This window comes from Vombatus ursinus, unplaced genomic scaffold (genome assembly GCF_900497805.2).
Source record: "Vombatus ursinus unplaced genomic scaffold, bare-nosed wombat genome assembly UNPS02009573.1, whole genome shotgun sequence".
NCBI lineage: Eukaryota > Metazoa > Chordata > Mammalia > Diprotodontia > Vombatidae > Vombatus > Vombatus ursinus.
Genome location: NW_020949351.1, coordinates 24,541,329 through 24,558,498, shown reverse-complemented (window position 1 = coordinate 24,558,498; position 17,170 = coordinate 24,541,329). Strand labels below are relative to the sequence as shown.

The window sequence follows — 17,170 nt, the reverse complement described above, 5'->3', positions numbered from 1 at the left end:
GCAGACAGGCCTCATGCTCCCTTCAAACCTGGATCCCAAGAATCTGTCTAGGGGTGTGTGGTTTTTTTTGTTGTTTTTACAAACTATAGATATGTACAGTTTATAATCCAGAATTTTCTAGCCAATAACCATACAGTTAAATATCACCTTACAAATTAAAAAAAATGACTGAAAACAGTTGTAAATGCTTTTTTTCACACCAACAAAAAAAGTGCAGAGCATGAAGAACACTAAAATGCCTTTTCATTTAAAAAAAAGTTTGGAAATATATACAACTTTGATACAGTTTCTGGATCCTCCGAGATACCCATGGTCACTTCATGTAAACCAGTTACAACGTCTATCTAGAAGCACTTTTGAGAAGCTATGTGATTGCAAGGCAATCAGTCCTAATGATAGTAATCAACACCATCACAAAGGAAAGGTGTTTCATTAAAAGTGTTTCCCCTAGTTTACGGTATTCACATGGAGACAGAATACTTTACAAATTTCATTTGTCATTTTCTTCTTTATCTTCCTCCTTCCTCTCATCTTCATTCTCTACTTTTTTTTATTTTTTTTGAGCCAAAGACAAGGTTTATTAGAACATCCACCACATTGGCCAGACTCTTAAGGAATCTGAACATTAGTGAGCTATTGGCTAGATTATAAGAATCTGAGCTATGGCTAGATTTTAAGAATCTGAGCACCTTAATGGAGACAAGAAGGACCTTATATACAGAAAGACTGTGGGAGAGATCTAGGAGTGGCCAAGTAGTCAGCAGGGAACTGTGAGGTAATAGAATGCCAGGGACCTAGACCATGTGACAAAGGGAGAATGGAGCCTAGCTAGGATTAAGGGTGGGAAGTGGCCAGGGGCCATAGGGAGGTAAAACAATGGAGGGCTAGGCTAGGTTAAGGGTAACAGAGAACTGGGAGATTGGGCATAGCCACAATGAAAGGCCAGTTGATAGGATTATAGCCTCAGGCAAACTCCAGAGATTTGGCCATTTGGGAAAGTTCAGGGATTTTCCTTTTGGGGTCCAGATCCCATCCTCATCATTCCTGCCTCAAACAAATGGGACCCACATTCTTTTGAGGTAAGGGGCAAAGGTCTTGGCTTCTAAAACTGCTTCTTGATGGCAAGAGGTATGATTCTCTACTTTTGCCTAAGCAGCTTTAGCTGTCCCCTTTGCTCCATCAAACTTCCCTTTTGATTTATAATCTGTGACATCCGTCTTGTATTTTTCCTTCAGTTTGGCTGCCTTATTATTATAAGGTTGCGTCTCATTGTCATTCAGATTTTTCCACATTTTGCCAAGCTTCTTTGCCACATCCCCAGTGGATATGCCAGGGTTTGTAGATTTGATCTTGGAATGAAATTCTGAACAGAAAAGGAAGAAACCAGATGGTGGGGTGTGTTGACATCCTTCTTCTTTTTGTTGCCTTTTGCTGGTTCAGAGTCTTTTATATAGTACCATATATATATATATATATATATATATATAGTACCTTATCAGCTTTTCCATCTTATCACACTTGAATTTCTCTTTCTCTGACATAATTTTCCACCTCTCAGAGCACTTTTCAGCAAACTTGGCATAATTAACAGGAATCTCTGGATTTTTGTTTTTATGGTCTTCCCAGTAAATTTACAAAAGGAAAGCATGCACAGAAATCTTGTCCTTTGGTTTCTTGGGGTCACCTTTAGCCATGATGAACTCTGGATTTCTTCCCTTTCCTGGTCAGAGAAGAAAGGCAGAAAGGAGAGTTGAGGAGGGGAAGGGGGGAAAGTGGCAAAACAGGATGGAAAAGAAATGGAAAGGAGAAAAAAGTACCATTGTTATTTTCAATGAAATATCATTTTCTTTACCATCTTTCCTTGGTAGTGTTTTGGGTACTGTTAACACATGCCTTATTCCATGTAGTTGTATATCCTCAGTGGAAGATAAGTCAGTTCTGGACACGTGAAGTTTATGTGACCTTTGAGTACTTTCAGACATTAAAAAAATGCTCTAAATACACAAGTTCTTCTCCAACTGGAGTGTGGCAAGAATGAAAAGTGCTGACTCATTTATTCCTTGGATGTATTGGAGGCAGTCCTGATTTCCTTTGTCAGGTCTCCCTTTCCTGATATTTTACATAAAATAAGTCATGGTGAAGTTGCTGGGTGGAATTGGGAAGACTCATCTACATGAGTTCAAATCTGGCCTCAGACACTTACTAACTGTGTGACACCTGGGCAAGTCACTTAACCCCAGTTGCTTCAGTTCTTCATCTATAAAATGAGCTGGAGAAGGAAAAGGCAAACCACTCTAGGATCTCTGCCAAGAAAACCCCAAATAAGGTCACAGAAAGTAGGACATGACTGAAAAATGACTTAACAAAGCATTTGTACTGACAGACCCTTAGATTTTGATATCACCATCATTCTGAATTTTCTGTTTGAATTTATATCAAGAATCTTTGAAAGTACTGAAGTGCCCCCAAATCTGTTTTGCTCAGTCTCAGTTACAACTTCAGATTGCTAATCTCTACCCTCTCTCCTTGTTCGTTTACTTCTTCCAACTAAATTCATAGATTGTGAGGAGCCTTGGACTTTCTTCTATACCAGCATGGCACCTAGCTTTGTTTATCCATGAGGGCAGAATATCCTTCAGTAGGTTGCTAAGAGTGTAGCATCTTCAGCCTTAATCAACTCTTCTAGCTCTTAATGTAACTTAAATGCTTTGGTTAAGGGTTAGATTAGATAAACTCTGAACCCCGCCCCAACCCCTTCCCCAGATGAAAGAACAAAACAAAAATCCTCTATGATTCCATGACTCTAAGCAGGTGGTACAAATAAGGAGTGTGTAAGGAAGAGTGAAAAAAAATGATAAAAGAGAAAGCTAAAAGGAGAAAGTATGTAAGCAGGAAAAAGAAAAAAAAATCATCAAAGTGTGGGACGATAGAGAAGTACTAATATCTGCTTTCAGAGTTACAAGTTGCTTATTCTAGTACTGCTGTTGATACCATTGGAGTCTGGATCTGTGATTTCATTAGTGTAGGGAATTCCCAGTGTGGAAACTCCTTCTGCTTATACTGATCACCTACAGGCAGGCAAGCTAGCCCAGCTGAAAACAGCAAAGCATGCTGAGGGAGAGATAGGAGGCAGAATATGCCAGGCAAGTCAGATCACCAACTCAACTCTGATCCACTACCTTCTCTTAGACCCCATTGGAAGTAGCCCAGAACCCTGAACTTTTTGGAAAAGTTTCAATATAATTTTTTAAAAAAAATTACAGGAAGGATATGCCATTAAGAATGTAAATTCACTGATTTGTACCTATCTTTCTTTGTTGTGCCTGTCTACCAGTAGTGTTTATATGGAAGGCTAATCAAAGTACATTTTAATTCTGTTTCAGAATGAATGTGCATTCAAGATGTAGACACAAATCAGAATATTTTAAAATAGCATATAATACTTTCCTTGTGTGGATATTTGACCTAACCATACAAGCTTCCAATAAATACAATCTCATTCAATTTAGTTCAGTTCAATTCAATGCAACATTTATTAATCATCTACTATGTTTAAACTACTGTGCTAATGCTTTCCTACGATTGGTATTCTTGCTGGAGATGAAAAGTTCTCAGCTCCCTAGAAGAGCAGTCATGTCTTTTATATTTCTATATAGGCACATGTTGTTTCCCCCATTAGAACATAAGCTTCTTGAGGACAGGGGCTAATTCATTCTTGATTTTGTCTCTTCTGTGTTTAGAACAGTGCCTGACACATAGCAGGTGCTTGATAAATACTTGTTGATTGACTGACTGATTGAAGAGTTTATCTGGGTCATCTGGAATACTAGTCCAGACACTGCATATGGCATTCTTCTGTCCCCTCTCACTTTAAATATGTATCTATATGCAATTGTTTTAACTGTTTTGGTCCATTCCATCAGAGCAGCTAGTCAGTCGTCCCGTGGCAGAATAGCTCACATGACTGCCAAAGAAGGCACCGTGCTCAGCCTGAAACGTGGGTCCCCTGCATGCTATCTATTAGACCACCAACCAGCGTTTCAAGACTATGTTCTTATCTTCTCACTAAGTGAAAAAATAACCAATCTTTTTTTCTAATGAAATTTTACATTCAATTAGTGCACACCAAGAGATAATTACTTTTACATTTGGTATTTGTGGGGGGAAAATAACACATATGCACAAAACATTCCTGAAAACATGGCTTAAAAATGTTCCTTACCCTTATGCAGTAACTCAAGACAATTCTACCCTTCTAGGTTTTTTATTGCTCTTTATTGAGATCTTGGGCAGGAGGGGGGTGGAGAGTGGTGGTGAGGAGACAATTTCTCCATATGCCAAATCCCTGTAGATGCTATAGGCAGCAGAGTACGTGGGGGCAAACTGTGTATCAGAGTTTAAAAAAATGTTTTCTTAATTCAGCCATGACCTAAGAAAGTTATCACTTCCACTATTGTGGACCACAGCATAATGTGTAATGCTGAAGCAAAAGAATAAGACAACAACAGATGACTATTGGAGTTAGTTGCCATGAGCATTATGTTGCTGTGGAAGGAGTGATCAAGTAACTGAATTGTTGAATAGGGGAAGAAACTCATCTGTAAAATGTGGCTAAATGGGACAATCTGATTGTCTTTATAGCAAAACAAGGTCGGGAGACAGAGAAAGACATTATTTTTAAAAGAAAAAGGAAGAAAAAAAGGGAAGGTCAAAGAGAGAAGGGGTGGATAGGTAAAAGAAAGAAAGAAAATGGGAAAAGAGGAAAATGAAAGAAAAAAAGGAGAGAAGGAAGCAAAGGAAGGAAAGAAGGAAGGGAGGGAGGAAAGAGGAAGGAAAGGAGGAAGAAAGGAAGGAAGAAGGGTGTAGAGGAAGGAAGAAAGAAAGGGAGGGAGGAAGGAAGGGAAGAGAAGGAGGCAGAAGGAAGGAAGGAAAATGGTATTGTGCCCAGCATAGTGTTTTACACATAGACTGAAGCTCAATTGTTGGGTGGAACTGGATGAGATTAATAGAAACCTGTGATTCCCAGCTAAGGTAAAGAGGGTGGCTCAAGAACCATCTCTGTTTAAGATCTTTTCTTATTTCCCTGGTTGTTATTGTTATCTACTCTATCTCTGAAATTACATTGTATCTGCTTTGTATATACTTTGCATTTGTTTTTATGGGTCCATGTCTATCTCTCAAGCAGATGTTGGTGTCTTGGAGATAAAGATTGCGTGTGGTAGAGTGCCAGACACATAGTAATTAGTGGCTCCCTGTTACCTCCACAATCAGATACAAAGATCTGTGTTTGGCCTTTAAAGATCTTCATTATCTGACCCCTTGCAACCTTTCTTGTATTCTTATGCTTTGCTCCCCTCCATACATTCCATAATCCAGCTACAATGTTAATTTGTTGACCTAGTAACATGATACTCCAATTCTCACCTCTTTGTCTTTACTTTGACTGTCCTCTATTCCTGGAATGCGTTCCCTCCTCACCTCTTCCTACTTGCTTCCCTACTTCCCTTCAAGTCAGGACAAATCTCCCCTTGTGCTGTGTCTTTTCCTGGTCCTCTTTAACTCCTAGGTATTTCCCTCTCGTTACTTACCATCTTTCTCTCTCTCTCTCTCTCTCTCTCTCTCTCTCTCTCTCTCTCTCTCTTTCTCTCTCTCTCATATTGTTTGGTACACAGTAAGTACCTAATAAATACTTTTTGACTGATTAGTTGATTATTGAATTGAATTGGATGACTAATTGGGACTAAATCTACAGATTGTCCAATAGACTGTAGAGCCTAGTGATGCCACTCACCAATGGTGTAATTTTGAGTCAATCGCTTAACTAACCTCTGAGATTCCCTTTGTTCATGTGTGGTTACTTGAAGTTAACACTTTCTCTATTTGGGTCATAATGTTATCATGAAGGTCTGCCTTCATAGGAGGCATTGTGGTTCTAGTGGAAAGTGCGTTGCCTCTGCAATCAGAAAAGCTAAATTCAAATCATGCCTCTGTTAGTCTGACTTCCAGCAATCTTCCTGGGCCTCAGTTTTCTCATCTTCCAAATGAGAGGATTGAACTTGATGGCCTCTAATTCTAATTTCTTTTGATTCTAATTTCTTCTAATTCTAGATCTATGGTCCTGTGTGTTTATGTATGTATTTCTTTGTAAAGTATAAAATCCTATATGCATTTACAATTATTGTCCACAATATTATCCATCATAATAATCTATCCAAGTTATCATTACATTTTTGGAAAGGTTCTACAGGTCAGTCTCAGAGAATTTATTGAGATTGTGTTTACATGTGTGTTTACCGAATGTACAGATGTTTTCATTGTGTGGGGGAGTTAGTTGATATTTTCATATTAATTTGGACAAACTGAGTTATAAATATTGATTCTCAAGATCGACAGGACATCATATCTATTTGGTTTCTGCCTATCAGAAGACAGGTTTTTGTTCTCCCTTTCAAGTACAGTTTACATAGTGACAACTCTCAGTGGTTTTGCCATTTGTCTGTTATTTGAACATTATTTTACATAAATTGTATTCAGCACTCACTAATGAACCACTTGGATATGTTCTATCATTTCTGTCAGAAAAGGAAGCAGCAAAGTCAGGATTTTATCAGGATATTCAAAAGATTTTTCACCCAGTCAGAATTTTTTCTTTAAAAAAATTGAGGTGATATTAATTTTTAGAGAATGTCATTGCAGATCAGTGGGATCATATAATCTTGGGATTTTAGCATTCCCTGGGACCTTACAGATCCATTAGTCTCACCTCCTTTTTTAACAGAGGGCATTGTGTCCTCACTAATATTTTGTAAGTCTTTTGCATGATTTCCAAGAATACACAAACTTTATTTAACCACAGACAGCTAATTTTCCCCAAGTGAGGCACATCCCATTCCTTTCTACTCTTATTACTCATTGAGGAAAATGCTGTCATTTTGAAACATGAGATAAAACTTTGCAATTATTTTGGAATGGAGAAACTTAGGGAGCCGTTTACTTCCATTGAAACTGAAAGAGAATTTTTATAGATGTGTGCCAAATGCTCCAATGGTTCTGTGATCTCATTGATGGTTTTTTTCTCCCTAATAATATCGATGGCCCATTCATGTGACTTTCATCTATATCCTTCCTTAAGCTTATTCTAGTCATCAGCAGTTGTTTGGCCAGTTGATAAGGATTTCTTTGGTTATGGCAAGTGATGAATTAAATGTCCATTTATTAAAAATATACTTTTTGGTCCTCTGTGAGTCTTTACCCCTTCACTAATTGAAAAAAAGTCTTATCTTGTGTGCTGTGTTGAAGCAATACTTTTCCCTTCTGCAGCTTCTTTTCCTCCCCCTCCAGGTAACTCCAACTGCTCAAAAATAGAAGACTGTTCAATAGTGATTTGAGCTTCTTGTAAATGTGTGTGCATATGGGATGTCATACACACTTTCTTAAAAGAACAGTGGTAAGTACCAATTAACAGATTCATTGTTGGGACTAAAATGCAAATTTTCATTTACTCAGTCAATTACCTTGCCATTGAGCTTTCTTAACCAAGTTCTCTCTGAACTCAGCAGGATACCTTTTTCTTTTAATATGGAATTACACTTGTTCACATTTTCAAGTCAAAATGCTATTGGTGCCAACCATTTTCCCAGAAAACCCATTCCATCTGCTGCTTACTACCTGTCAGACTTGAGGTAAATTGGGAGGCCACATGGTATAGTGTAAAGAACACTGACTCTGGAGTCAGAGGATATGCAATGATGTCCTGGTTCTGTTTACTGCCTGTGTCACTGTAGGCAGGTTACCTAAAATCTCTGAGCCTCAGTTTCCTGGGTAAAATAAAACGATTGAGCTAGATGGCTTCTGAGGTTCTATCTCTGCATCGGTGAGTCTCTGATCCTTTAATATCTCACCTCCCCCCTCCCTTATCCCTAATTTTCTCATCCATACAAGGAGGAGGACGACAAGATAATTTCTAAGGTTCCTTCCAGCTCTAAGTGTTATGATTCTCTTCAGCAATTAAATTGAATTTAATATTTATTAAGTACTTAATATATGTCAGACATTCTTCCAGGCCCTGATTACATGGACTCCCCAAAATCAAACAACTCCCTCAAAGACTGACATTCTACTATAACAGAGTTTCTTATTCATGTGGGGTTCATGGACCCCTTCGGTGACCTGATGAATCCTATGAACCTTTTTCAAAGTAATGTTTTTAAATGTACAAAGTAAAATATGTAGGATTATAAAGGAAATAAATTATATTAAAATAAAGATACATTTTTTTCCCATTCAGGTTCACAGACTCCTCAAATCTTTCCACAGACCTTAGTGGTAGAAGGGGGAATCAAGAAAGACTTCTAGTAGCTATAACTAGCAGAAACTATACCTGGGGCAAATTCAATTGAGTTGGAGAGGTTGGGGGGAAGGGAAAGTCATGGAGTACAATGAGTGAACACAGGGTAGGCTGATGGGCACAGTGACAGCCCCCAATAAATTAAATCATATTGGAGGAGAGGTGGAGAGACATATCTCAGGGAGTCTGATAAATGGATCCTTTGGAGGACTAGGACAGAAGTACAGGGATAAAAATGCAAATAGGTCCTATTGGTGAGGAAATGCATCACCTCCCCAGATGTCAGTTCCATTAGCCAGAGCCCTGTTTGTTCTATGCTAATTTTAACCCTGCTAGAAGGTGCTGCTTGATCTAGGGATTCTAAGAGTTAAAGGTAAAAGGGAAGTGTGTTCCAGGAATGGGAGAACTACTTGGGCAAAGCAAAGGTGGCAGGAAATGGATTGCTGATTTCAGGGAACAGCTTATTCACCCATGTAGCTTGGAATATAGAGAGTATAAAGTGGAGCAACACAGAATAAGGTTGGAAAGTTAGCTGGGAACTAGATTATGAAAAGATTTAAATGTCAGGCTGAGAATTTATATTTTATCCTAAAGGCAATAGGGAGTCACTGTAGATTTTTGAGAAAGGGAGTACAAGTGTAAAGAACAGAGAGATATCGTCATACTCTAGGGAAGAAATGATGAAGGCAAGAATTAGTGTAGGGGCCACGTAAATGGAGAGAAAGGGATAGCTAAGAGCAATATTGTGTGGTTAGACTAGACATGACTAGACAATTGATTAAATCCAGGATAATGAGGGAAAGAGAAAAGTAAATGATGGACCAATGTTGTGAATCTAAGTGAATGGAAGATAGGATGCCTTTAACATGAGCTCATGACATCCCCCTTTGACTGTATTTCAATAATTTAATTGGTCTCCCATCCTTAAGCCTCTCCTGACTTCAATCTGTCCTTCCTTCAGAAAATCACTTCCTATCAAAATAATTTTCCAATAGTATAAATCTTCCCATTACTCAATAACCAGTGATTCTCTATTTCCTCCAGAATCAAACAAAATTCTCTGGCATTTAAAGTTCTTTACAACTTGGGCCCCTTCTTACCTTTCCATTTTTTAAAAAATACTTTCCTCCATTTCAGGCACTCTATGATTGAATCACATCGGCCAATTTGCTCTCCCATGCACATGCTTCTCTAACTCCCACCTCCATGCTTTTTCATTGGCTGACTCTCACACCTGGAATACTCCCCCTCACTCCCTTTACTTCCACCTTTTCAATTCGTATTCCACCTGGTGTAAGAGGCCTTTTCTGGTCCTTGCAACTGCTGATATTATCTCAGATGTTACCTCCCCTCTAGTCTGCATATATCTAGAACACAGCTAGTTGTTAATCCTTTGACTCCCCCACAAGAAGGTGGTTTTCTTGAGAGCTTAGGACTAGTTCCCTAGCTCTTAGCACAGTGGCTGGTATATAGTGAGAACTTAAAAAATGTTTAAGTGATCAACTAGAGGAAGGTCGATTTAGAAGGTAGGGTAATGAGTTTTATTTTGGACATGTGGAATTTGAGAGGACCATGGGATTATAGTTGGAAGTGTCTAGTAAGTGAAGATCAATAGTTCTGGAGAGAGATTAGAGAGATACACACACATATACAACATACGTACATATACATATACACATGTATATGGATATATGTATACATATATGTGTATGTATATATACACACATATAGAGATTTCTATATATGTTTATATGCATACACATATATAGATATAGATTTATATATGTATGTATGTGTGCATATGTATATGAGTGTATTTTTATAAAGAGGATACTTGAACCCATGGAAGCTAATAAGGTTATGAAGAAAGTATATATAGAAAAATATAGAAAGAGTTAGCTAAATGGATAGAGTAGATACAGTGTGAAAAAAAAAATCCTCAGGAAAGCCTGGGTTTGGCCTCAGACTCTTAGTAGCTGTGTGATCCTGAATAAGTCATTTAACCTCTTTGTGCCTCACTTCCCTCATTTGTAAAATGGTTATAACAATATGACTTACCTCCTAAGGTTAAATATGATATTTGTTTGCAGGTTGTCTCCTCCATTAGATTGTAAATCTCTTGAGGACAAGGATTATCTTTTGTTTATTTTTGTGCCCTGAGCACTTAGCACAGTGCTTGGTATGTAGTAGGCACTTAATAAAAGTTGAGTGCTTGATTTGTAAAGTATATGGCAAACTTTAAAGTACCAGTAAATACTAACAACAACAACAAAAAAGGAGAAATCTCAGGATAGTTCTTTGGGGTGCATCCATGCAAATTATGGCATTATCTTCAGTGACTTTTTTCTCTTTTAAGTTTTGTTTTTCAAGTGAATCCTGTTTCCTCTGTTTCCTGTAAAACAATGTTATGGGTTTTGAAAGGGCTGTTGTAGGGACTTGGCCTAGATTGAGTTGTTATTAAACTAAGGAAAAAGAATTACATTGATCTTGGTCACAGAGCTAAGCACAGCAAGTTTCAGCTTTAAGAGGATTCTTTGAAATTAAAATTAAGGCAAACTATGAGTTTAGCCAGAAATAGGACTTTGTTGATCTTCACATCCAAACACTTAGGGACTTGAGGTTAAATGTGAAAAAAAATTGAATAAGAAAGAATTTGAGGAAGGGACGTATTTGCCTATTATACCTTATTAAAAAAAATCTTCCTAGTTGATAAATGATCCAAGGATATGAACAGGTAGTTCATGTCACATTATAGCTATCAATATCACATTAAAAAGGGCACCGACTCATTAATAATTAGAGAAATGAAAATTTAAGCAACTCTGAAGTTCTACCTCATACCCATCAGATTAATAAAGCTGGCAAGAAAGGAAAATGACAAATGTTGGAGGGGATACAGGAAATCAGGACTATTAATACACTATTGGTGGAGTGACCCAGCAATTGTGGAAAGCAATTTGATATTATGCCCTCCAAATTGCTAAACTATACACTTTGACTTAGTGATGTCGCTACTAAGCCTTTACCCTAAGAAATCAAAGAAAGAGGAAAAGGACTCATCTACACAACAATCTTTATAGCAGCTCTTCTTCGCAGTGGCAAAGAACCAGAAATTAAGTGTTGGTCCATCAGTTAGGGAATAGCTGAAAAAATGGATATACAAATATAATGGAATATTATTACACTATAGGAAATGACAGAAGAGATGGTTTCAGAGAAATCTGAGATTTGTATGAAATTATATAGAATAAAGGGGCAGAACTAGAAGGAGCATTGTAAGATAGCATTCTAAAGATAAGAAACTTTGAAAGACTTAAAAATCCTGAATAATGTGATAACCAATAACAATTTCCAGAGGACTAATGATGTGGCCTGCCATCTCTTGGCAGAAAGATAATGGATTCAATGTGTCTCAATATGAGACACATTTTATGGATGTGGTTAATGCAGGAATGTGTTTTACTTAACTATGCATTATGTTACAAGGGTTATCCCCTTCCCCAATGGAGGGGAGATGAGTGGGAGAGAAAAAATAGATTTTTGTTTTTAAAATTAATTTAAAATATAACTTTAAAAATACCTTGATTTTGAAGAAGGAAAAAAATCCAGTATTCTTGCTTTTTTTTTAGACAATTAAGAGTATTTTGTGATATTTTTCACTATCCAGGAACAAACATTTTTTTAAAATTCCAGTCAGGAAATGAGAAGTCTTGACCTATTAAAAACAAGTAGATACAAAGTAAAGATTGTGTAGCATTTTTCAGTCAAAGGTGTTAAAAGGGAAGAAACAGATAGAGTTTGGTGATACTTTAATGATGAAATTTCCCTTACCCCATAATAAATAACAGATCTTACAGGTAATTCCTCTGAGTTAGTTTCATTTGGACAAGATTCTTACAGATGAGAATACCTTTGATTAACCATGTAAGAGTCCAGGTTAATGGAAAAGATATTTCTCCTGTGTTCTACCCTGGCCAGCCATTTGCAGAACACTGAATTCCTTTCTGAATACCGCATTTTAGGAAGGACATTGGTAAACTGTAGAGTATTTGAGAGACTATTGTGATAGGTGGATTAGGCCTGTTCTCCTTCCCTTAAATGGGCAGACCCAGGATGAATGGGTGGGAGTCTCAGAAAGGCACTCATGGGTTCGATATAAGGACAAGAATCCTAACAATTAAAGATGTCTGGAAGAAGAATGTACTGCTTCAGAAAGTAGTGGGTTTTCACCAACCCTCACCCCTACACCATACCCTCCCAGCCCCAAACAGAAGCCTTTGAACAAAGGCTAAGAAGGAGTTCAGGAGTTGATGAGCTGAATAAGATAGCTTCTGTAGTCCTTCCCAACTGAGATTCTGTGATTTTATGGGCTAGAGAAGCTGTGAACACTTTGGGTGGGGAAGGAGGCAGAGGAGATCTACAAGGGTAGACCTTCAGTGCGTGATGGTTACAGAAGCAGAGAAAAAAAGTGTTGGTAAGATAGTCACAAAACCAAACTAAGGACTCTTGAGAGGCAGAACCAATAGCACTAGAATAACAGTTTTCAGGAGACAGACCATAAGAACTCAGAGAGGAAAGTCTTTCTAAGCCCTAATACATGGCAAATGGCATTAAAACCTAATAAACACTGCCTGGCTTGGAGTTTTCTAGTTTTTTTTTTCTCCATTCCTGTCAATAGAAGCATCTAGATGGTGCAGTAGATAGAGCACTGAGCCTGACTTCAAATCCCACCTCAAACACTTACTAGCCATGTGACCCTGGGCAAGTCATTTCACTTCTCTCTACTTCAGTTTCCTCGATTAGAAAATGAGATTGATAATAGCACCTACCTCACAGGATTATTGTGAGAATCAAATGAATTAATACTTGCAAAAAAATGCTTAGCATAGTGCCTCACATGAAGTAGGTATTTAATAAATGTTCATTTTTTTCCTTCCTTCTGGTTTAAAAGTCTGTGGGAGACTGATGATGATGATGATGATAGCTAGCATTTATATTTTATGCTTTGCAGAGCACCTTATATATCATTTCATCCTCACTACAACCCTGTGAGCTAGGTACTATTATTATCCCTTTTTCTAGATGAAGAAACTGAGGCTGATATTGGGTGAGCAACTTTACCTGAGTCACACAGCTAGTGAGGTTCTGAGGCATAGGTCTTCCTGAACCCAAGTCCAATATCTTGTCTACTTCACATTTGCCTGTGGGACCTCAAGACAATCATACAGTATTGTTTTCTTGTTTTTACGTTTTCTTGGCTGCTCCAATTTGTCAATTTGCTATTTGATTTATGGATCTTACATGTTCTGTTGGTACAGCAGACATATGATAAAGATTGGAACCTTTCAAAAAAAACTTGCCTTTTTCTTTTTTTTTTCAATTTGCAAGGGGTCCTAAAGCCAAAAAATTTGAAAGGTAAAAGAAACAAATTAATTGAACTCATTATGTATAAAGTATATTCTAATGGTAGATTACCTGAACTAAGAAATTTCTTCTTTTATGTCAGCTCAGGCAATTTTCTCACAGGATTTGGAGTTTGACGAGGTAGACATCAAACTTCTGATTCAAAGTCTACTGCTCTGTTCATTCCTCTACAAAGGCTAACATAACCACTTCAAAGGAATTTCAGTTCATTGAAATGTGAAAAGAGTGTCATCATTGCCTCTAGCATAAAATAAAAATTCCTTAGGCTGTCATCTTCCACCAAACCACCAAAATGGTTTTCCTAAGAAAAAGGTTCAACCATGTTACTCCCCTACTCAATAAAAGCCAATGGCTTCCTACCAACTTCAGGATCAAGTACAAAATCTTCTTGCATCCCAGGCCATCACCAGTTGTCATGACTTTTGTCTTGCCACTGGACTCTGATGACTCTGGAAGAAAGAGTGAGGCTGATGATTTTGTGCAGCTCTGCCTCACTTAAATCCAGTTTATTCACAAACCAAAAGACATCACCCATACCATTTTACCATTTTTACCTACCTCAAAGTCCTATGGTACAGGCAAGTGATGAAGCAGCAGGTGTGGATACAATGGGAGCTGTAGACATAACCCTGCACAGAGGCAGCCCTAGCCACAGAGTTGTCTTCTCACTGGACAGAAGCAGCAGTGGGATTTCTCAGTCTTCTAAGTGTCTGAATAGCCTTTTTGAAGGACTGCACTGCTTACCTCCTGGTGAGAGGAAGGGGCTAGAAAAGGTGCCCTAAAAACTTCTACTTCACCCAACCCTGGCCTGCTTACTAAAGCAGGTGGGGATCCTACCTTGCAGTCAAAACACACAAAAAAATGCACAAAAACATTTGTGAAGATGATTCCACTCGACACTGGCATATGGAATGTGTGCATGCTTATGGACAACATGAAATCCAGCAAACCTGAAAAACCAACAGCTCTTGTTGTGAGAGAACTCAGCAAGGATCACATCCAAGTAGCAGCCCTGTGTGAAACAACACTGGCAAATGAAGGACAGACTACTAAAGTTGGAGCTATATACACATTTTGTGGAGTGGCTGCAGTGATGGAGAGCATGGTGAAGCTGGAACAGTATTTGCAATCAAAATTAATCTAGTCAACAAACTTATATGCTTATCAAAAGGACATATGCTTATCAATAGACTCATGACAATGTGACTGCCCCTTCCAGGAAAGTGCCACATCATCATCCTCATCAGTAAGTATGCTTACACCATGATGAACTCTGATGAGATCAAAGAAAAATTTTATGAAGACCTGGAGACCCTTATCATCAATGTGCCAAAAGAAGACAAGCTTATAATTCTGGGTGACTTAAATGCTGGAGTAAGCATAGACTACTAGATGTGGCAGGGAGACCTCGGGAAGAATGGAGTTGGAGACAGCAACAGCAATAATCATTTACTACTGAAGACTTGAGACTCTCATGACCTTCTCATCACTGTCTTCCATTTACTCAAATGCAATAAAACTTTGTGGATGAACCCTCATAGCAAACATTGGTATTTAACAGGTTATGTCATTATAAGGAGAAGAGACAAATAGGATATGAGAGTGACAAAGGTGATGTGTGCACAGAGTGGTGGACCAATCATAGACTTATCCTCTATAAGCTAAATATTTTCATTGAACAAATGCAAAGGTGACTACCAGAAGGCTTAATGTCAACAGATTAGAGCACTCTCCCAGAGGGAATAGTTCATTGTTGACTTGGAGGAAAAGCTGAGACAACACAGTTGGTGACAATGGAGCAGAAAAAGGCAGCTTTCAGAGATTTGGTGTACAGGACCACATTTATTCATGTGGACCAAAATGCTAGCAAACATCAAAATCAGTTTGACAAAAATGATGGGGAAATTCAAAAGCTGCTAAGGGGAAAATGACAGCTCCACAGGATTTATCAGTAAGATAGTTAGTCTTTCTGTAAGAAGATAGCATTTAACTCTATCAAAAGTAAAGTGCAAGTGAAGCTTAGAAAGATAAAGGATTCTTGGCTCAGTAAGAAGGCAGATGAAACTCAGTTTTACATTGATAGTAACAACCGAAGTGTTTTTATGATGCTGAAGGCTATTTATGGTGCATCTCAACTACTTAACTGATGGAGGCACATTAATTGGTGGTAAGGGCATGATCCTGGAGAGATGGGCTGAACTTTTCCATAGTGTTCTCAACAAATTATTATCAATCAATGCTGAAGCCATTAACCATATACCTCATATTGAAGTTAATATTGCTTTAGCCAGAATTCCAACTGAAGAAGAGGTTTTGAATGCCAGTGTGGCAAAACACCTGGTGCTGATTCTATTCCAGCTGAGATTTTCAAGGCAGGGAGTCCACAGCTTACGCAAAAACTGACATAAATTTTCTGGGGTTATATAGCAAGAGGAGGTTATCCTCAGGAGTTAAGGGATGCCTCCACTGTCCATCTCTATAAAGGAAAAGAAAATAAGTTGTCCTCTGACAATCATAGTAATGGGGGTGGGATGTGGTTGGGGGTGGGGGATATCTCTTTAAGTCATTGCTGGCAAGATTCTTGCCAGAGTCCTCCTTAATAGTCTGATCCTTCACCTGGAAGATGGTCATCTACCTGAGATGCAGAGTGGTTTCAGAAAGGTCTGAGGAACGGTTAATATGGTGTTTGCTGCTCAACTCCAGAAGAAATGCCAGGAGCAGAACAAAGGTCTGTACACAATGTCTGTCAGTCCAACCAAAGCCTTTGATACTGTCAGTCATGAGGGCTTGTGGAAAATTATAGCAAAATTTGGTTGTCTAGAGAAGTTCACCAGTACCGTACATTAGTTTCATGACAGCATATTTGCCTGGGTTCTGGATAATGGACAATGCTCTCATGGTTTCCCAGTCACCAATGGAATGAAGCATGGCTGTGTGCTTGCTCTCATGCTTTTTAGCATGATGTTTTCTACTAAGTTGTCAGCTACTTTCAATGAGGATGAAAATGGCATCATGGTCAGCTACTGCACTGATGGTAAATTAACTTGAAAAGGCTACAAACAAAGACTAAAGTGGAGGGAGAGTTGGTGCATGACTTTTTGTTCATAGGTGATTGTGTACTCAATGCAGCCTCTGAGGCTGAGATACAACAAAGTACAGATTGATTCTCTACTGCTTGTGCTAATTTTGGACTAACAATTAACAACAAGAAAACACAAGTGTTCCATCATCTAGTACCACATCATCCATACAGCAAACGGATAAATTGTGAATCCTGTGGATAACTTCACTTATATTGGCAATATTCTTTCCAGGGATGTACACATAGATCATGAGGATGAGTCACATATTACCAGAGCTAGCTCAGTGTTTGGAAGGCTCAGAAGGAAAGTGTGGGAG

The 17,170-nt window shown here is 38.3% G+C and overlaps 1 pseudogene; it reads right to left on the bottom strand.

The window, feature by feature from the left end:
- Nucleotides 1-490: 490 nt before the first annotated feature.
- Nucleotides 491-1,694, bottom strand: LOC114035923 (annotated as a pseudogene).
- Between the last annotated feature and the right edge of the window lie 15,476 nt (nucleotides 1,695-17,170).